At 44.9% G+C, this 21252-nt stretch overlaps 1 long non-coding RNA gene across 8 annotated transcripts in view; it reads left to right on the plus strand.

Annotated features, from left to right (window-relative positions):
- The first annotated feature begins 417 nt into the window (after window positions 1–417).
- LOC148135062 (uncharacterized) overlaps window positions 418–21252 on the plus strand; it is a 71133-nt gene continuing 50298 nt past the window's right edge. For 5 of the 8 annotated variants that reach the window (XR_015755412.1, XR_015755414.1, XR_015755411.1 and 2 more), the window contains exons 1-5: window positions 418–480; window positions 1118–1224; window positions 3935–4017; window positions 5734–5825; window positions 6726–6812. This is a non-coding gene — a long non-coding RNA (uncharacterized LOC148135062). Of the gene's footprint in view, window positions 481–763; window positions 863–1117; window positions 1225–3934; window positions 4018–5733; window positions 5826–6725; window positions 6813–10547; window positions 10653–21252 lie in introns of those variants that run through there. The other 3 variants (XR_015755416.1, XR_015755410.1, XR_015755409.1) reach the window with 2 other exon arrangements.

The following is a 21252-nucleotide window of genomic DNA, read 5'->3' on the forward strand; positions in this document are numbered from 1 at the left end:
TGAGTCTCCGTTTCATGTTTTTTTTGTTTCCAAAGAAGAGCGTGATACAATGTGCTAAAGATCTCAGATGTGAAAAAGTGGTGTTTATGTACTGATTCAGGTGGCATTGATTCATCAATCACAGCTATACAGTCATGAGTAGGAAGGCAATTCCCTCCATGAATAAAGGAAATCTACTGCAGAGCTCACACAAAGGGAATTCTTCCCCTCAGCAAACTCTCCCATCACATTACCCAACATATCAGCTAAAGCAGGACACACTGCGCATGCTCTAGCCAACAAAGGGACCCGGGTGATTGATGTCAGCACCGGACCAATGAAAGGACGGTGGGCGGAGCTGGGGGACCGAGCGGGATGTTAGTCCTCCAACCAATCAACGTGAATGAAGGGCGGAGCTAAACTAAACCATGTGATCACCCTCGCGCGCGGCGCAGAGTCGCTGTAATGAATGCTCGGGAAGTTGTGGAGAGAAAGGATACGGTAAGGAAAGAAATAAACAGGGAAGCGGAGAAAAACTGTGTTGATATGAGCGGAGAGGTTTTACAAACAAATTGTGCGCATCGGAAAATACAAATTTGAACGTCCCAGTCCCGTGTTTGCAGTAAATGGGGAATTGCCTCAGCGCGGCTGCGGGCCTGAGTGAGCGCCGCCATCTTTATTCGGGACAACGATTCACTGGACACGTGCGGAGCCGCCATCTTTGTAGGGGGCAAGGTGCAGCCAGGCGCATGTGCAGCCTTTCTCTGGTATAGAGTCATTGTGATCATAGCAGCCCATACTGCTCTGATTCACCTCTGGGCTCCCTCATCACCACTTTGTCAATATCTAGCTTCCTCAGTCTCGAACCATGGGTGTATTTTTGGTCTGTTTACTACTGTATTATTACTTTTATAGACCTTTGCAAATGAGTTTTTCACTGTGGCCCAGCCCCTGACCATGCGCTGCTCTATTATCAGATTACTTTTTTCTTGAATATTTTTGACAGTCAAGAATTCTTTTCTCCAATAAGCAAATGTATTTTCCTTCCATTTCTGATTATCAAATTCTGCACCATTTTCATTCCCTGTAAATCCATTTTGCACTCCATGAAACATCAACTGTGTTTCTCCTTCCACAGATACCAGTGATTAATGCCAAAACCCTGTTGCCTGTGGAGAGGGTGATGTTTGACTTTCTTGTACAGCTGCAGTTTGTGTGGTGAAGGTGCTCCGACAATGTGGTTGGGTAAGAGACATTACAGAGTATTCATTACAGCAACAGTGATGATTTGAAAATAATGTCAAATCAACAACAGTTTGTATTTTTATTATCATGCTTATAATTTCACAAAAATACTATTGAGAACTTTAGACATAAGGCCAGAGATGGAGATATTAGGTCAGGTGACTAAAAGCAGGTTTTGAGGGATGTCTTAAAGGTGGAAAGCAGACCTGTGAGATTTTGGCTGCGAATTTCAGACCATGCTGCTTCAGTAACTGTAGAAACAGCCACACAGATGAAGTAATGAATTAACAAATGGTTGGGAGTCTCAAAGAAAATGGGTTGTCGAGGTCTCAAAGGGTGTGTGGTGCAGGAGGCTAGGGATTATCACAGCCAGGAATTAAATCAAGTGTGAGAAATTTAAATTGAGGGATATTGGCCACATGCTGGCAGGTGAGACTAGATTGGGTTGGGATATCTGGTTGGCATGGACGGGTTGGACCGAAGGGTCTGTTTCCATGCTGTACATCTCTATGACTCTATGTTGTTGCTTATGAATAGGAGACTTTTGATGAATCAACAAGCAGATATTTAGATGTTCTTGAGATTAAAGGGAGGTTGAATGTGGGAAGCTGGCCAGGGAGTGAGTTTGGATAATGAAGTCTAGAGATAACACAATGTGGATGAAAGTATATGAGCTGAGACAAGGGTGAAATCAGCTAGAAATAGTGATCTTGGAGTGGGACTGAGCTATCACCCTCACCTCACCTCTGGGATTCAGCTGGTTGTCAGGTTGTGAATCAGGCGGTGACACAATCGGGAGCTGAGTGGCCCTGGTGGAGCCTAAAGTGAGTGTCGCTCAGCTGGCTGTTGTTGAGCAGCTGCTGCTTGGTAGCCCTGTTGATGACTACTTCCATCACTTTACTGCTGATCGAGTGTGGACTGATAGATGGAAATTGCCTGGGTTGGATTGCCCTGTGTTTTTGTGTTGAACATCCCTGGGCAATGTTTCGCATTTTTGGTAGATGCCAGTGCTGGAGCGGTACGTGGCTCGGTTGGTGGCAAGTTCTGGAGCACAAGCCATCAGTATTATTGCCAGAATATTGGCAGGGCCTGTAACCTTTGCACGACTTAACCATTTCTTGATGTTATTCAAACTGAATCGAACTGGCTTAAAACTCACATCTGTGATGTTGGAAACCACTGGAGAAGGCTGAGATGGATCATCCCACTTTGCACTTCTGGATGCAGATTGCTGCAAATGCTGTCATCTTATCTGGTGAATGGATGTGTGAGGCCCCTCCATCAGTAAAGGTGGGGATATCTGTGATGCTTCCATCAGTGAGTTGTTTAATTGTCCATCATCGTTCACAACTGGGTGTGGCAGAACTGCAGAGCTCCGATCTGTTCCATTGGATGTTGGATCACTTAGCTCTGTTGCTTGCTGCTGATGCTGTTTGATATGCAGGTAATTCTGTTTGATAGCTTCACCAGATTAGCACTTCATTTTTCGGTCTGCCTGGTGCTGCTCATGGCATGCCCTCCTTTACTGTCCATTGTGATGGGTGAGAGCAGGATTTACAACCCCATGAGATTACAGATTGTGCTGGAGTACAGTTCTGCTGCTGTTGATGTCCCACAGTGCCTCATAGATACCCTGTTTGAGATCCTACATCTCTTTGAAGTCTGTCTCATTTAGAACTGTGATGGTGCCACTCAACACAGTGGAGGTTTTCTCAACTTTAAGGCAAGGCATTGTCTCCAAAAGGAACATGTGATGGTCGTTCTTACCGATACTGTATGGCCAGGCGTATCTGCAGCTGGTCAATTCATAACAATGAGATCAAGTATGTTTTTTTCCCTCTTGTTGGTTCCCTCACCACCCGCTGCAGACTCAGTTGAGCAGCTATGTCCTTTAGGACCTGGCCAGCTCAGTCAGTAATTCTGTTGCAGAGCTAGTCTCGATTGTGGACATTGAAATCCTGTACCCAGAGTACGTTTGACACCATTTTATTGCCTCAGTGCTTCCTCCAAATGTTGTTCAACACGAAGGAGAACTGATTCATCAGCCAAGGGAGGACAGTACGTGGTAATCAGCAGGAGCCATGAGACTCCCAGGGCGAATCCTCCCTGTCTGTACACCACTGTGCCACCACCTCTGTCTGGTCTGTCCTGCCGGTGGGACAGGACATATCCAGAGATTTTAGGAGAAATTGAAGACTGCAGATGCGGAGGTCAGAGTCAAGAGTCTGGTGCTGGAAAAGCGCAGCAGGTCAGGCTGATGAAGGGCTGAGGCTCAAAACGTCGATTCTCCTGCTCCTCTGATGCTGCCTGACCTGTTGTGCTTTTTCAGCACCACACTCTCGATATCTCGGGATGGTGATGGTGGTGTCTGGTCATTGTCTGTAAGGGATGATTCCGTGAATATGACTATGTCAGGCTGCTTCTTGACTAGTCTGAGGTACAGCTCTCCACGTTTTGGCACCAAAAACTAGATGTTAGTGAGGAGGACGTTGCAGCATTGAGAGGGCTGATTCTGTGATTGCAATTTCTGGTGCCTTGTTAGATGCCACATGGTCCATTCAGTTTCATTCCTGTGTTGAGACTTGGCAGTGATTAGTACAATGAATAGCTGGATGGGCTGCTGTCAGGTTGGCAGGATTTTTTTCACCATTGACAATGATTCCATGGAGATCAGGAGATTCCTAATTCCAGTTATTTCTCGTGAATTCAGATTCTACCATCTGCCAAGACGGGATTCGAACCAGGACTTCAGTCGTTTGTTTTAATATTCTGGATAAAAGCTAAATACATCAGGTTTGTTCACTCATTTTAAATATCACTAACCCTGGTTTTGTTTCTTGTAAAACACTGTCCATCATCCTGTCTCCTCCATCCTCCCCTCCAACAACGAGTGAGGGGCACATGGAGTTTCTCTGTCACTAAGACTGAGATAATCCGATCTGCTGCTTCCCTCCCTCCCACTAGCCCACTGAGCCAAACTGCCTCACGTGGTGTTCCTGGTTTTTGTCCTAAACCTACATCTTTCTCCAGTCTCTTGTTAAGCCTTATCAGAGCTCATCTTAACAATTTACCCAACGCTCGCTAAATCACAGACTTTCCAACACTCTGTCTCCTCCTCCTCCTCACCGATTCACAGATCTTGTTCTGTCGGTCTGTCTTTTCTGGTTATGCCCTTCTCTCCCCTTCTTTGAAAAACCTCCTTTTGACCTCACGGTTTTTGGAAAATCCTGCTCCATTTCCACTCTCTCTTTCCTTTCTGAATTCCTTGCATTTGGTGTCCCTCCAGTATCTATCCTTGCTCTCTCCTCTATCTCACCTACATACTGCCAGGAGTTGACATTGTGAAAAAGCACCATGTTAGGTTTCACATGTACACTGACACTGCCCAGCTCTCCCTCCCCATCATCCCTCTCCATTACTCCACTGTTACTCAGTTACCAAACTGCTTATCACATTCCCACTACTCGATTAGCTGCAGTTTCCTCCAGTGAAACATTGTCACGGTTAAACCCATTGCCTTCAGTTGTTATTCCAAATTCCTTTCTCTTACTGCTGAGCCTCTCCCTCTCCCTGGTAACTGTCTGAGGCAGAAATATGTTCTTCACAATATTGCTGTTATATTTGACCCCAAGGTGACCTTCTGATCAGACATCTACACAATCCCAAACACCAGGGAATTCCAATCTCTTAAACATTGTTTGTCTCCACCTCACCCCAGCTCCATTGCGACTGAAACCCCTTACCCGCCTCTGTGTCGCCTTAAACTTGACGAATCTGAAGCAGAACCCTTGATTCCGCGACTGACCCAGAATCTGTTTCCAGACTCCCTTTTCAGTATTAACACTCGGAAACATCCACTCAGTATTTATCCTGTCAAACCCCTTAAGAATCCCATCTGTCTCAATGAGATCACCTCTCTTTCTCCAAAATCCAGTGAGTAGAGTCCCAACCTGTTCAGCCTTTATTTAAAAGATAATCCATCCAAACCAGGGATCATCCCAGTGAATCTTCCCTGCTGAAAAATGTGTTGCTGGAAAAGCACAGCAGGTCAGGCAGCATCCAAGGAGCAGGAGAATCAATGTTTCGGGCATAAGCCCTTCTTCAGCTTATGCCCAAAACGTTGATTCTCCTTCTGCTTGGATGCTGCCTGACCTGCTGCGCTTTTCCTGCAACACATTTTTCAGCTCTGATCTCCAGCATCTGCAGTCCGGACTTTCTACTCGTGAATCTTTCCTGAAATGCCTCCAATAAAGTGACACATTTCCGTATCTAAAGGGACCAAAACTGCTCACTTTACTCCAGATATGGTGGTCTCACCACCACTTCCTCATGTTACTCTCAGGTATATACTCCAAACTCTCATACTGAAAACCCTCTAAACAAAACATTCCATTCCCCTTCTTGATGACCTGTTGTAACTATGTACAGTAATCCTGCGCCAGGAGGAGGGGATGGTGTGGGTTTCTAACTTGAACTGAGAGTGACAGATTTTATAAACTTGTATTACAGGATATTACAGGTGGACATTCAGATGGTAATCTCAGTAAATGTTCTGCCAAACTCTGAATTACTCAGTACATCAGGACCTGGATATTCGCATTGTGAGTATTGCATTCCAGATCAATCCCTTTTGCTGCTTAAAAATTCTCCTTTGAATCATCACATTCTCTCAAAAGGTCTCCCCAAACCATCATGTGTTATGTAATCTTTTTATAATGATGTAATGAGTGTAAGGTTTATTATTCGAATGTGTAATTTTTGTATAAGAATGTCTCAGAGAGGGAGAGAATATTCTTCAAGGGGAGAGTAACCATTTTGAGGGGAGGCTGTTGTTTATTGGTATCAATGACATAGGAATAGAAGAGTTCACATTGTTGGATCATTCGAATCTCTTGTGGGGTAGAATTGACCTCCATCAGAAGGATGGATTGTACCTGCACTGAAAGGGAAGAGTTGCTAGTGCTATTCAGGAGGCATTAAACCAGTGAAGGAATGGAGGTAAACTCAAAAGAGTGAGGAAAGAGCCAAGTCTGAGGCTGGTATAGTTCAGGCGTCAAACAGTCAAGGCAGGCAAGGGCAAGGCACAGAATGAGGTAGGACTGAGCAGTTACACTGCATTTATTTCAATGCAGGAGGCCTGATAGGTCAGGCAGAGGAGTTCAGGGTATGGTTTTGAAAATGGCACTGGGATATTACAGCAATTACAGAGGTATGACTTAAGCTACTGGTCCTAACAATTCCTAATGTTCCAAGGTATAGATGCTATAGCAAGGATAGAAAGGGGGCAACAGAGCAGGGGGGTGAGGTGGTTTTGATGAGGGATAACATTATGGCTGGGCTTCAGGAGGATATTCCTGGAAGTACATCCAGGCAAGTTGTACAGGTGGAACTGAGAAATAAATAGTCAGCCGGGAATTGAGAAGCAAATTACCAACAGATCACTTATCTGTAAGAATAGTATGATTGTATACAAGACTTGACCTTTTTTAATTCATTCACAGGATGAGGGTGTCACTGGCTGGGCCTCAAGGGCAGTTAAGATTCAACCACGTTGCTGTGGGTCTGGAGTCACATGCAGGCCAGACCAGGTAAGGATGGCAGATTCCTTCCATGAAGGATATTAGTGAATCTCATGGTTTTTTTTTTTGCAACAATCAACAATGGATTCATGGTCTTTAATAGATTCTTACTTCCAAATTTTTATTGAATTCACATTCCACTGTCTGCTGTGACGGGATCCAAATTCTAGGCCCCAGAACGTTATCTGGGTGTCTGGATTATCCATCTAGCGATAGTATCACTAGACCATTGGGCAGGGTGAGTGACTGAGGTATCAGTGGGGCAGCACATCAGCACCAAATATCCCATGGTCTCTGTGGAAGGGCTGGGGAGGGAAATATATCCCTGGTGGTGGGGTCTGACTGTAGGTAGCGGAAATTTCAGAGGTTAATGCGCTGTATCTGGAGATTCGTGGGGTGGCAGGTGAGGACCGGTGGATTATATTCTTATTGTGGTTGGAGGGGTGAGGGGAAGGTGGAGGTACAGGAAGTGGAGGATATGCATTAGAGGGCATTGTTGATCACGTGGGAGGGAAATGCAGTCCTTGAAATAGGAATCCTTTCTGGGATGTCCTGGAGTAGAATTGCTTCTCCTGGAAGCGGATATGGCAGAGGCGGAGGAATTGGGAGTACAGGTTCATGTTTTTACAGGAATATACTCAAGGGAAATCAGATGAGCAAAAAGGGAACATGAAATATCTCTAGGAAATGGTTTAAGTAGAATCCAAAGCGATTCTACAAATATATCAAGGATAAAAGAAAAAACAGACAAAGAATACAACTTCTTAAAGATCAAGAAGGCCATCTGTAGAACAACAGGAGGTGGGAGAGATACTATGCTACTCTTTTCTGGAGAGTTTGGAGAACTTGATAGTTAACAACAGTGATAACTTGAAAAGTGTCCATGTTACAGAGGAGGTGGTACTGGATGTCTTAAATGGCATCAAGGTGGATAAATCTCTGGGTCCTGATCAGGCGTATCCCAGAAATTTGTGGAAAGCTAGGAAAGCAGTGCCCCTCCCTGAGGTATTTATATCATCGTTTGTGACAGGTGAGGTGCTGGAAGACAAGTGTTGTTATTTTAAAAAGGTGGTAAGGAAAGGCCAGGGAACAAGAGAACAGGCAGCCTGAAGTCAGTGGTAGGCAAATTGTTGGAAGGGATTCTGAGGGATAGGATTTATATGTATTTGGAAAGACCAGGAAAGATTAAGGATAGTCAACATGACTTTGTGTGAGTAATTCTCTCTTTCTAACTTGATTGAGTTTTTTTGAAGATGTGACAAAGATGATTGATGAAGGCAGACTGTGGACGTTGTCTATATGGTCACTGAACGATGTTCCACAAAGCAGACTGGTTAGCAAGGTTAGATAACATGGAATGTTGGGAGAACGAGCCATTTGGATACAAAACTGGCTTGAAGGTAGGAGGCAGAGGGTGGTGATGGAGGGTTGCTTTGCGGACTGGAGGCGTGTGAGCAGCAGTGTGCTGCAGGAATGGATATTCGGTCCTCAAATAAATGACTTGGATGTAAATATGAGATATAGTCAGTGGGTTTACAGAAGACACCAAAATTGGAGGTGTCGTGGACAGCGAAGAATGTTAGTTCAGAATACAACAGGATCTTGATCAGATGGGCCATTGGAGCAAAGAATGGCAGACGGTGTTCAATTTAGACAAATGCGAGGTGCTGCATTTTGGAAAGGCAAATCAGGGCAGGATTTATACACTTAATGGTAAAGTCCTTCGCAGTGTTGCTGAACAAAGAGACCATGGAGTTCAGATTCATTGTTCGTTGAAAGTAGAGTCGCAGATAGTCAGACTAGTGAAGGTGGTGTTTGGTATACTTATATTTATTGGTCGATGCATTGAATACAGAAGCTGGGACATCATATTGTGGCTGGACAGGACATTGATTAAGTCATTTCAGGAATTCTGTTTTAAGTTCAAAATCCCCTGTTCTGGGAAGGATGTTCTGAATCTTGAAAGAGTTCAGACAAGATTGACAAAGACTTTGCCAGGGTTGGAGGATTTGGGCTACAGGGAGAGGCTGGGGGTAATTTCCCTGGAGAGTCAAAGATTGAGAGGTGACTTCATGTAGATTTGTAAAATCATGAGGGGTATGGATAAGGTGAACAGCCAGGGTCTTTCCCCCCCCAGGTTAGGTGGTTCCAAAACAAGATCACATGGGCTTAAGTCAAGAGAGCAAAGATTTAAAAGGGATCTGAGGAGCAAAGTTTTCAAGCTGTGTGTGGTGTGTGTATTGGATGAGCTGCCAGATGAAGTAGTGGAGGCTGATACAATTACAACATTTGAAAGGCATCTGATTGGGTACATGAATAGGAAGGGTTTCGAGGGATACGGATCAATAGCTGGGAATAGGATTCCATTAGTTTAGGATTCCTAGTTGGCATGGACAAATTGGACCAAAGATCTGTTTCTGTGCTGTACATCTCTGTGATACGAATAAATGAAAATAAGATGTGTTCCTCTTTTGTAGAGAGCTAGCAGAAGCACAGATAATTGTATGTGGAGCTGAGAAGGTTAAGCAGTGAGTTTGACCAGCTGCAAATTTGTGTCTAGGATATTTAATTTGCAGAGAGAAGGGAATTGTGAACAATGTCACAATTTTAGTAACTATTTTCAGGTAATTGGCAAACAATATGTGAAGATGTGAACAATATTTTATTCAGTAAAGTCTGAGCATCTGGAACTGTCTGATTGGCAGCTGGACACAGACTCGGCAGTTATTCATAAAAAGATTTGGAATTTTACTTTTTAGGGGAAGATTTGGGGGGGCTATGGGCAAATGGGAAGGGAATTGGGACAGATGTGCAGCATCTCCAGAGGGAGAGAGTACAGTCCCAATGGGCTGAATAGCTCCCAGCCCCTGTGCTCTGTGATACTGCCCCATTCACTATGAATGATGAAGCTCATCCCAGGACAGAGAGAGGGAGGATCCCACCACTCACCTCACAATGGGTCTCGTGTGATTGATGTCAGCGCAGGCCAATGGGGGCAGAGGGCAGTACTAGAGGACCAGGTCGTACCAGTTTGTCTTCCAACCAATCAGAGTGAATGAGGGCATCCTCAAGGCTGGAACTAAAGAAAGGCACTTGTAGCAGAGATCTGAGAAACTGGAGGACATGAGATAGGGAGCGTTCTGTGGCTGGTGAGGAATTATATAAATAAGGAAGAGTTGTGAGGCTGGATGAGGTGACAGTGATCAGGAGAGTTGAGGATGGAGGGATTTAGAGTTAGTGAGGATTAGAGTCATAATGTTATACAGCAAGGAAACAGACCCTGTGGTCCAACCAGTCCATGCCAACCATAATTGCAAACTGAACTAAGTGTACGTGCCTCCGCTTGGTCCACATCCATCCAAATATTTCCTATTTATGTACTTATCTGAATGTATTTTAAATATTGTAATTGTATTCACAGCTACCACTTCCTCTGGAAATTCATTCCACACGTATATATATTTTTTAAAACCCTTATGTCTTTTCTCAAACCTTTCTCATTTCTTCTCAAAATGAATGCACCCGAGTTTTGAATCCCCCTCTCCCCTGGCTATTCACCTTATCTACACTCTTTCTAATTTTATAAACCTCTAATAAGGTCACCCCTCAACCTCGTGCACGCCAGTGGAAAAAATTCCCAGCCTATCCAGCCTCTCCTTAGAACACAATCCCTCCATTCATGGCAACATGCAGGTAAATCTCTCCTGAACCTGCTCCAATTTAATAATATCCTTCCTATAACAGCACAACCAGAACTGGACAGAGTATTCCAGAAGAAGCCTCCCCAACGTCCTGTACATTCTCAACATAACGTCCCAACTCCAGTACTCAAAGGTCTGAACAATGAAGGTAAGTGTGCTAAGCACCTTCTTAACCACCCTGTCTACATGTGACACAAACTTCCAAGAGTGAAGCCCTCGGTCTCTTCGTTCCCATATCACTACTCAAGGCCCTACTTTTATTGAGTGTAAGTCCTACCCTCGTTTGTTTTGTCAGAATGTAGTATTTTGCATTTATTCCAATCCAAAAGTCCTTCAAGTATAAAGGCAGTAAGAGTATAATTAAGAGGGAAATCAGGAGGCAAAAAGGGGACGTGAGATAGCTTTGGCGAATAGGGTTAAGGATAATCCAAAGGGCTTTTATAAATACATTAAGAACAAAAGGCTAACTAGGAGAAAATAGAGATCAGCAAGGCAGTCTTTGTGTGGGGCTTCAGGCGATGGGCGAGATAGGGAAACAATACTTTGCATCAGTGTTTACTGTGAAGAAGTACATGGGCGATATAGAATGTGGGGAAATAAATGGTGACGTCTTGAAAAATGTCCATATTACAGAGGAGGAGGTGCTGGATGAGTGGCTAAGGAGCTGGTGCAGGGGAAAATGATTCACATTTTTGCATCATTGTGATCTCCTCTGGAGTAGAGTTGACCTGATAAGAAGGATGGATAGTACCTGATTTGGAAGGTGTGTAATATCTGGGCAGGGAGATTTGTTAATGCTACTCAGGAGGCATTAAACCAGTGAGGGAGTGGGTGTGATTGCAAATAGATAGTGAGAAAAGAGGTATGTCTGAGGCTGGTGCAGTTCTGAGGTCAAATAGTCAAGGCAGACAAGGGCAAAGCAGAGAATGAGGTCAGACTGAGCAGTAACACTGCATTTATTTCAATGCAAGAGGCCTGACAGGGAAGGCAGATGGGCTTAGGGTATGGTTTTGAACATGGCACTGGGATATTATGAGTATTACAGAAACGTGGCTCAGGGATGGATAGGACTGGCAGCTTAATGTTTCAGAGTATAGATGCTATAGGAAGAATAGAAATGGGGTCAAGAGAGGGGGGGAGTAGCGTTTTTGATCAGGGATAGCATTATGTTTGTGCTTAGGGAGGATATTCATGGGAGTACGCCCAGTGAAGTTATTTGGGTGGAACTGGGAATTAAGAAAGGCTTGATCACCTTATTGCAGTTGTCTGCGTGGATTGCATCCGGGTTCTCTGGTTTCCTCCCACAGTCCAAAGATGTGCAGGGTAGATTGGATTATCCAGGCTGAATTGCCCGTAGTGTTCAGGGATGTGTAGGTTGGGTGGCCCTGGAAAATGCAACATTACAGGGGGAGGTTAGGAGGCTCTGAGCGTCAGTATCGATGTGATGGACCGAATGGTCTCATTCCACACTGTTGGGATTCTGGGATTCTCTGATAATTCTATTAATTTTAAAATAGTTACAGAAAATAATAGACCAGATTGTCCAATTTAGAAACTTAACTTTTCAAAGGTCAATTTTGATGGCACAAGGCAAAAACTTTCATCTGACCCCTCAAACCTGCTCTGCCATTCAATAAGATCAGGGTTGATCTTTTCATGGCCTCAGCTCCACATTCCTGCTCTCTCACCATAACCCTTAATTCCTTTCCTGTTCACAAATCTACCTTTTGCCTTAAAGGCAAATAAAGTTGATAGCTCAACTGCTTCACTCAGCAGGGAATTCCACAGATTCACAACCCTTTAGCTGAAGAAGTTACTCCTGAACTCAGTCCTAAATCTGCTCCACCTTATTTTGACGCTACGTTCTCTAGTTTCACCCACCCCTGGTGAAAATAAACTCCCTGCTTCTATCTTACTTACTCCCTTCATAATTTTGTTTTTTTACCCCATCCAATCTCCCATTCTTCTAAATTACAATGAGTTTTCTCAATCTCTCCACATACACCAACCCTCTCAACTCCAGGCCCAAATTAGTGACCCTCCTCTGCACCCCCTCCAGTGCCAGTACATCCTTGCTGAAGTAAGGAGATCAAACCTGTACACACCTGTACCAGGTGTGGCCTGTACAGCTGCAGCATAACCATCCCTCTAGCAAGGAAGCACAATATTCCGTTCACTGCCTTAATTACCTGCTGCACCTGCAAACCAACTTCCTGTGATTCATGCAGAAGGACACCCAGCTCCCTCTGCACAGCAGCATGCTGCAAGTTTTCACCATTTCATCATCCAGTTTGCTGTTAGTCCGACCAAAATGGATGACCTCTCATTTCCCAACATTGTCCTCCATCTGCCAGATCCTTACCCACTCACTCAACCGATCTGTATCCCTGTGCAGACTTACGGTGGCCTCTGCACACATTGCTCTACCTCATCTTTGTATCAAATCTGAACTCTGACACCGTACACTTGGTCCTCAACTCCAAAACATTTGTGTAAATTGTAAACAGTTGTAGTGCCAACACTAATCCAAACACCCGTTTATCCCCATTCTTTACTTTTTGTTGGTTAACCGATCCTGTATCCATGCTAATACATTACCCATAAAGCCGTGCAGCCTTTATCTTATACAGCAGCCTTTCATGTGGCAACTTGTCGATTACTTTCTGGAAATCCAGATACACCACATCCACCGGGTCCCCCTTGTCCAATGCATTTGTGATGTCCTCAAATAGTTCAAGTAAATGCGTTAAACATGAGCTGCCTTTCATGAATCCATGCTGTGTCTGCTCAATGGGGGATAGTTTCTGCCCAGATAACTCGCTACTACTTCCTTGAGAGGTTCAAGCATTTTCCCCACTACAGAAGTTAAACTAATGGGTGTTTTTTTTTAAAATAGTGGCATCACATTTGCAGCTTTCCAATCTGTCAGATACGTCCCAGAGTCCAGCAAATATTCGGGAATTATCATAAACACATTTGCTATTTTCCTGGCCATCTCTTTTCGCCCCTGGGATGCATTCCATCACGGCCAGGCACCCCTTTTACCTTTAGGCTGTTCCCATTCCCAGCACTTCCTCTTTACTGAGAATGATTGATTCTCTGTCCACATCTGCCATTGCCTCCGTAGGCCTGTAAAAATGAGACAATGAGAGTACACAGACAGTATGTTCCTGTTAAGGGCAAGGCTGGGAGGCGTAGAGAATGCTGCCTGTCAAGAGAAATTGAGGCTCTGGTCAAGAAAATGAAGGAGGGATATGACAGGTACAGACAGCTGGGTTTGAGTGGATCCCTGGAGGAGTATAGAGACAGTAGGAGAATACTTGAGGGAAACCAGGAGGGCAAAAAGGGGACAAGCGATGGCTTTGGGAAATAGGTTTAAGGAGAATCCAAAGAGATTCTAGAAATACACTAAGGACAAAGAGTGACCTGGCAGAGAATAGGGACCCTCAAAGATCAACAAGACTGACTATGGAACCGCAGGAGGTTGGAAAGATTCTATATGAATATTACACATTGGTTTTTACTGAAAAACGATATGGAAGCTAGAGAATTTGCACAAATAAATAGCGATAACTTGGCAAGTGTCCATGTTACAGAGGAGGATACCCTGAATGTTTTAAAATGGATAAAGGTGGATAAATCCCTGGGACCTGATCAGATGTATCCCAGAAATTTGTGGGAAGCTAGGGAAGTGATTGTTGGGCCCCTCCCTGAGATATTTGTGTCATCAATAACTACAGGTGAGGTGCTGGAAGATGTGTGCCATTATTTGAGAAAGGTGGTAAGGAAAAGCCAGAGAACTATAGACCGGTGAGCCTGAAGTCAGTGGCAGGCAAGTTGTTGGAAGGGATTCTAAGGGACAGGATTTGCATGTAATTGGAAAGGCAAATAATTGGGGAGAATCAGCATGGCTTTGTGCATGGACATCGTTAACATGGACTTCAGGAAGACACAATGTTCCACATAACAACAGACTGGTTAGCAAGTTCAACATCATAGAATACGGGGAGAACTAGCTATTTGGATTAAAAAAATGGCTGAAAGGTCATTCATCACAGAGATATACAGCACAGAAACAGTCCCTTCGGTCCAACCCATCCATGCCAACCAGATATTCCAGCCCAATCTATCCCACCTTCCAGCACCCGGCCCATATCCCTCCAAATCTTTCCTATTCATATACGTATCTAGATGCCTTTTAAATGTTGCAATTGTACTAGCCTCCACCACTTCGTCTGAAAACTCATTCCATACACGTACCATCCTCTGTGTGTAAACGTTGCCCCTCGGGTCTCTTTTATATCTTTCCCCTCCCACCCTAAACCTATGCCCTCTAGTTCTGGAAGCCTCCACTCCAGGGAGGAGACTTTGTCTATTTATCTTCTTTATCCTATCCATGCCGCTCATGATTTTATGTACCTCTGTGAGGTCACCCCTCAGCCTCCGACACTCCAGGGAAAACAGCCCCAGCCTATTCAACCTCCCCTTGTCGTGATTTCAACCAGGAGCAGATTTGTCTCCAGGATATTTAGTTGACAGAGAGGGAAAGTAGAAAGTTTGTCACAATTTTTAGTAACTGCATTCATGTAACTGGCAAATAATGCAAGTTAAAAATGAGAAGATTATTTTACTGAGTCAGTTCTGAGCATCTGGAACAGTTTGAACAACAGCTGAATGCAGATTCAACAGTTACTGTCAAAACAAATTTGGAATTCAACTTTTTAAGGAAAGATTTGGAGGGCTATGGACAAATGGGAGGGGAGTTGGGACAGATTTGCAGCATCTGCAGAGGGAGAAAGTACAGCTCAAATGGGCTGAATAGCCCCCAGCCCTTATACTCTGTGATAATGCCCCATTCACTGTGAATGATGAAGCTCATCCCACCGCAGAGCCATCGAGCCATAGAGATGTACTGCACAGAAACAGACCCTTCGGTCAAACTCGTCCATGCTGACCAGATGTCTTAACCTAATCAAGTCCTATTTGCCAGCACTTGGCATATATCCCTCTATACCCTTCCTATTCATATACCCATTCAGATGCGTTTCAGATGGTGTAATTGTACCAGGCTCCACCACTTGTCCTGACCGAAAATTCCATGCATGCAGCATCCTCTGATTGACAGAAGTTGCCCCTTAGGTCCCTTTTAAATATTTTCCCTGTCAACTTAAACCTATGCCCTCTCGTTCTGGACCTGTCTATTTATCCCATTCATGCCCCTCATGGTTTTATAAAACTCAATGAGGTCACCCTTCAGCCTCCAACACTTATGGGAGGATCCCACCAACATGACACAATGGGGCCCAGGTGATTGACAGCAGCTGCAGACCAATAGGAGAGTTGGCGTGATCCTCCAGCCAATATAAGTGAATGAGGGGTGTGGCCAGCAGGCCAACACGTGACCATGAGCTGTGCAGGCGCAGTGTCACTGTGAGGGGGGACTCAGTGAGTGTGATGGGAGTGGCATAGATTGGGAGAAAAATGGAGTTTGTGGGTACTGGGGCGGTTTATAAACACATGATGTAGGCTGCTTGACATGAATTACAAGCTCCCGCTAAATAAAAACCAGAAAAAACTGTGGATGATGGAAATGATAAACAACAACCAGAAAGTGCTGGAAAAGCTCAGCAGGTCTGGCAGCATCTGTGAAGACAAGTCATAGTTAACATTTCTGATCCTATGAACCTTCCTCAGAACTGATGTGACTGAGGAAAAAATGTTGGTTTATATGCAGAAGGTATAGGTTAAAGAGTAAATGATTGGGAATAGAGCCCAAAGAGAGAGAGAGGAGAAATTGGACAAAGGAGTGTATATCGATCTGGCTGGGGGAGAGTGAATAGCTGTTTATGGGGACTGTTAGTGGCTAATCACAGTGTGTAATAGCAGGCTATATAATAACAAGGCCTGGTGTGTGGGGTAGGGGGCTAGGATGCTAGGACATGGGAGAGTTCAGGATCTAAAATTATTGAATTTGATATTGAGGCCAAAGGGCTGAAGGGTCCCCGAGTGGGTGATGAGGTTTTCTTCTTCCAGCTTCGTTAACATGTGGCACTGGAAACACACAGCAGGTCAGGCAGCATCCAAGTAGCTGGAGAATCGACATTTTAGGTATATGCCCTTCATCAGGAATGTGCGGTGTGGGAAAGAGTGCTGAGAAATAAATAGGAGGGGGTGTGTAGGTTGGGGGGGAAGGGAGCTAGGAAGGCAATAGGTAGATGCAGATGAGAGGTAATGGTGAGAGGGTGGAGTGGATAATGGGGAAGGAAGATGGACAGGTGGGTCAGTTCAAGAGGCCAGTGCCGAGTTGGAGAGTTGGAGCTAGGATAAGGTGGGGTGAGGGGAGATGAGGAAACATTGATGCTGTGTGGTTGAAGGGTCCCAAGGCGGACGATGAGGTGTTATTCCTCCAGGCTTCGGATGGGTCGATTTGGCGATGGAGGCAGCCCAGAATCTGCATGTCCTTGGCGGAGTGGGAGGGGCTGTTGAAGTTGTCGGCCACAGGGCAGTGTGGTTGGTTGGTACGTGTCCCAGAAGTGTTCCCTGAAATATTCCGCAAGTTGTTGTCCTGTCTCCCCACTGTAGAGGAGACCACATCGAGAGCAAAGGACTCAATAGGTGAGATGTTTGAATGTAAGAACTATCTCTGCTGAATGTGGAAGGATCCTTTGGTGTTTTGGATGGAGGTGAGGGGAAGGTGTGGGCACAGGTTTTCCACCTCTTGCTATGGCGAGCGAAGGTGCCTGGGAGTGGAGGATGGGTTGGTGGGGAGCGTGGATCTAACAAGGAAGTCACAGAGAGAATGGTCACAGAGAGAATGGTCTCTGAGGAATGCTGAAAGGGCTGGGGAGGGAAATATATCTCTGATGGGGTCTGATTGTAGGTGGTGGAAATGGTGGAGGATGATGTGTTGTACCTGGGTGGAATGTGAGGACTTGGGGGATTCTATCCTTGTTGCAGTTGAAGGAGTTGGGATCAAGGACGGAGGTGTGGGAAGTAGAGGAGATACGGTGGAGGGTATTGTTGACCACATGGGAGGGGAAATTGCTGTAATTGAAATACGGATCCATTTGGTATGTTCTGGAGTGTTCTGCCAGTTTGTATCAAGCTTCACTGGAACATTGCAGTAAGCATGAGACAGGGATGTTGCCCAGGGAACAGGCTCGTGTGTTGAAGTGGCAGGCAACTGGAAGCTCAGGGTCTTATTTGCGGCAGAACGTACATCAGCCACCATTTCCATCACAACCACTGAGATGCTGCCAGACACCGGTTCCTGTTCCCTCCATTAACAGCTATGCACTCTCCCAGCCAGATCACTATCCAGTCCTTTTTCTTTCCAAATGTTCCTTTGGGCTCTGTCCCCACCTATTATTCACTCTTTAACCCCTATCTCCTTTGCCATTGCACTGGGAGCTAAATTGCCCCTAGTTTTCAGAGACGTGTAGGTTAGGTGCAAGATAAATATTTGTCTTTACTATTCATCCTGCACTGACTGTGAGTTTTGTTGTGTGAATTCATTTTATGGGATATTAATTGAGACTGGGATCTCAAAAACAGGTTTTTACAGTCAGCAGAGACATCAGGACCTGAATATAATTGGCATTTAACTGTGAAAACAGAAAGGTTTGTCTGTTCTGTCTATGAGAAAATATCATTTAGTGGGCGGCACGGTGGCACAGTGGTTAGCACTGCTGCCTCACCGTGCCTGAGACCTGGGTTCAATTCCTGCCTCAGGCGACTGACTGTGTGGAGTTTGCACGTTCTCCCCGTGTCTGCGTGGGTTTCCTCCGGGTGCTCCGGTTTCCTCCCACAGTCCAAAGATGTGCAGGGTCAGGTGAATTGGCCATACTAAATTGCCCGTAGTGTTCGGTAAGGGGTAAATGTAGGGGTATGGGTGGGTTTCACTTCGGCGGGTCGGTGTGGACTTGTTGGGCCGAAGGGCCTGTTTCCACACTGTAAAGTAATCTAAATCCAATCTTCAATACTTTTGTAAAGCAAAAATCAGAGAGATTGACAAATTTGTGGCTGGATCACCCTTTGGGTGTGTGCTCTGTTCTGGGCCCTGCAGCTGAGGAAGGAGATATTGCCCTGAAAGGGAGCACAGATTTATCCAAATTGCACCTCATCTCATTGCAGGAACTGTCAGATTTAGTCCCCAATCACCCACTTCGTAATGTTAACCTGTAAACTCTTTATTTTCAGTTCTCTGCAAGCTACCCATTAAAATTCCTATGGACTAAAATTCCAGCATCTTTTCAGGTGGAATGTTCCAGATTCTGACAACTGAAAATGACAGGGCTGTACTGAGAATGCTGCTTGGCTCAGTGAGTGTGTTTTGGAGTTGGGTGAAAACAATGAGGTGAGACAGGGAGAAGGTGAAGCTGAAACTCAGGTTTAGTTCAGGCCATTCAGAAATTCACATGGCCCCAATGGGAATAGCCAATTTTTATGAGATACCTGCTGAATATTTTGTAACAGATTTTAAAGTATAACATGTTAGCTTCAGTAAAGGTCAGGGCTTTAGATTATAATGGACATGCTTGAAGTGAAGAAAGGTTGCTAGCTCATTTAAGTTCTCACGATAGGAGAACTAGGTGAATCTAGAGAGACATTGTTACAGGAGACCTCAGATCCACGGTATTCTCCTCTTGTACAATGTGGGAAATAAGGGATGCTTCCAGTGTCCCTGGCGACAATATGTGCAGGAAGTGTGCCCATCTGCAGTTACTGGGAAACTGCTTTTCAGATCTGAAGCTGTGAATGGACTCACTGTAGCTCATCTGCAATTCTGAGGATGTTATGGACAGCACGTTCAATGAGTTAGGAAAGGGAATGGATGACTATCAGATCAAGTAAAAGGCTCAGGAAGGAAATGCAGGAGTTCCCAGTGATCATCCCGTTATCAAACAGATACTGTATCCCGCTATCAAACAGATACTGTATCCTGCTTCGGATTCTGCACAGAACAGGAGGAAAGAGAGTGACGGGGATTCAATAGTCAGGGGTACAGACAGGCACTTCTGTGGCCACAGGCATGAATCCAGGATAGTATGTTACCTCCCTGGTGCCAGGATCCGCGATAGCATGGATAGGTTATTGGACATTGTGGAGCTGGAGGGTAAACAGCCAGTGGTGGTGGAATCCCCTCACTATGCAGACTGTGTATCATTTACATTCTCCACTGCTTCTCACTCATGTCTGCTTCAAAAAGAGGGAATCACTGAGAAACACGGAATAAAATGGGGTCAGAGTCTCTGGTATTAAACTGTTGAACACAATGCCCCCATCTTCTCCATATTGGTCATCAAGCACACAGGCCCGCTGCGATCATCTCATACCTTTTTGATATTAGAATAGGTGATAGATGATTGGTTAATGTTTTGGGGAGGCAAATGAGCAGAGAGGTTTAGTAGGAAATTCTGGAGCTCAGGGTGCAGGAATCTGAGTTAAAAATGGGCTATCCTCAAGGCTGGAATTACAGAAAGGCACTTAGCAGAGAGATTTGTGGGGATCGAGATTACAGAGATAGGGAGGATTGTGTGATTGGAGGATGTTACAGAGATGCTTATGATAGCAGAGATAAGGAAGAGTTGTGAAGCTTCATGAGGTGACAGTGATAGGGAGAGTTGTGAACACGAAGACACCGAGAGTTAAGAGTTTCAAAGTTATGTATCATGGAAATGGATCCTGTGGTCTAACCAATCCATGTCGACTATACTTCCACCTAAACTAATCACACCTGCCTCTGCTTGGCCTATATCCCTCCAAATATCTCCTATTTATGTACTTATTCAAATATCTTTTAAGTATTGTAATTGTATTCACAGCTACCACTTCCTCTGGAAGTTCAACCCATAAGTGCAAAAATAGAAAAACTCATGTCTTTTTAAAATCTTTGTCATCTCTTCTCAAAGTGTATGCACCGGTGTCTTGAATCCCCCTCCCATGCAGCCATTCATCTTATCTGCATAGAACATAGAACACAGAAGAATACAGCGCAGTACAGGCCCTTCGGCCCTCGATGTTGCGCCGATCCAAGCCCACCTAACCTGCACTAGCCCACTATCCTCCATATGCCTATCCAATGCCCGCTTAAATGCCCATAATGAAGGAGAGTCCACCACTGCTACTGGCAGGGCATTCCATGAACTCACGACTCGCTGAGTAATGAACCTACCCCTAACATCTGTCCTATACCTACCCCCCCCCCTTAATTTAAAGCTATGCCCCTTTGTAATAGCTGACTCCATACGAGGAAAAAGATTCTCACTGTCGACCCTATCTAAACCCCTAATCATCTTATACACCTCTATCAAGTCACCCCTAAACCTTCTTTTCTCCAATGAAAACAACCCCAAGTGCCTCAGCCTTTCCTCATACGATCTTTCTACCATACCAGGCAACATCCTGGTAAACCTCCTCTGCACCCGTTCCAGTGCCTCCACATCCTTCCTATAGTATGGCGACCAAGACTGCACACAATACTCCAGATGTGGCCGCACCAGAGTCCTATACAACTGCAACATGACCTCAGTACTCCGGAACTCAATTCCTCTACGAATAAAAGCCAGTACGCCATATGCCTTCTTCACCGCACTATTTACCTGGGTGGTAACTTTCAAAGATTTGTGTACATGGACACCAAGATCCCTCTGCTCATCCACACTACCAAGTATCCGACCGTTAGCCCAGTACCCCATCTTTTTATTACTCTTACCAAAGTGAATCACCTCACACTTAGCTACATTGAA

This window comes from Chiloscyllium plagiosum, unplaced genomic scaffold, assembly GCF_037043375.1.
Source record: "Chiloscyllium plagiosum isolate Xiang-an unplaced genomic scaffold, Cpla_swu_hap1 HiC_scaffold_51, whole genome shotgun sequence".
NCBI classification, from domain to species: domain Eukaryota; kingdom Metazoa; phylum Chordata; class Chondrichthyes; order Orectolobiformes; family Hemiscylliidae; genus Chiloscyllium; species Chiloscyllium plagiosum.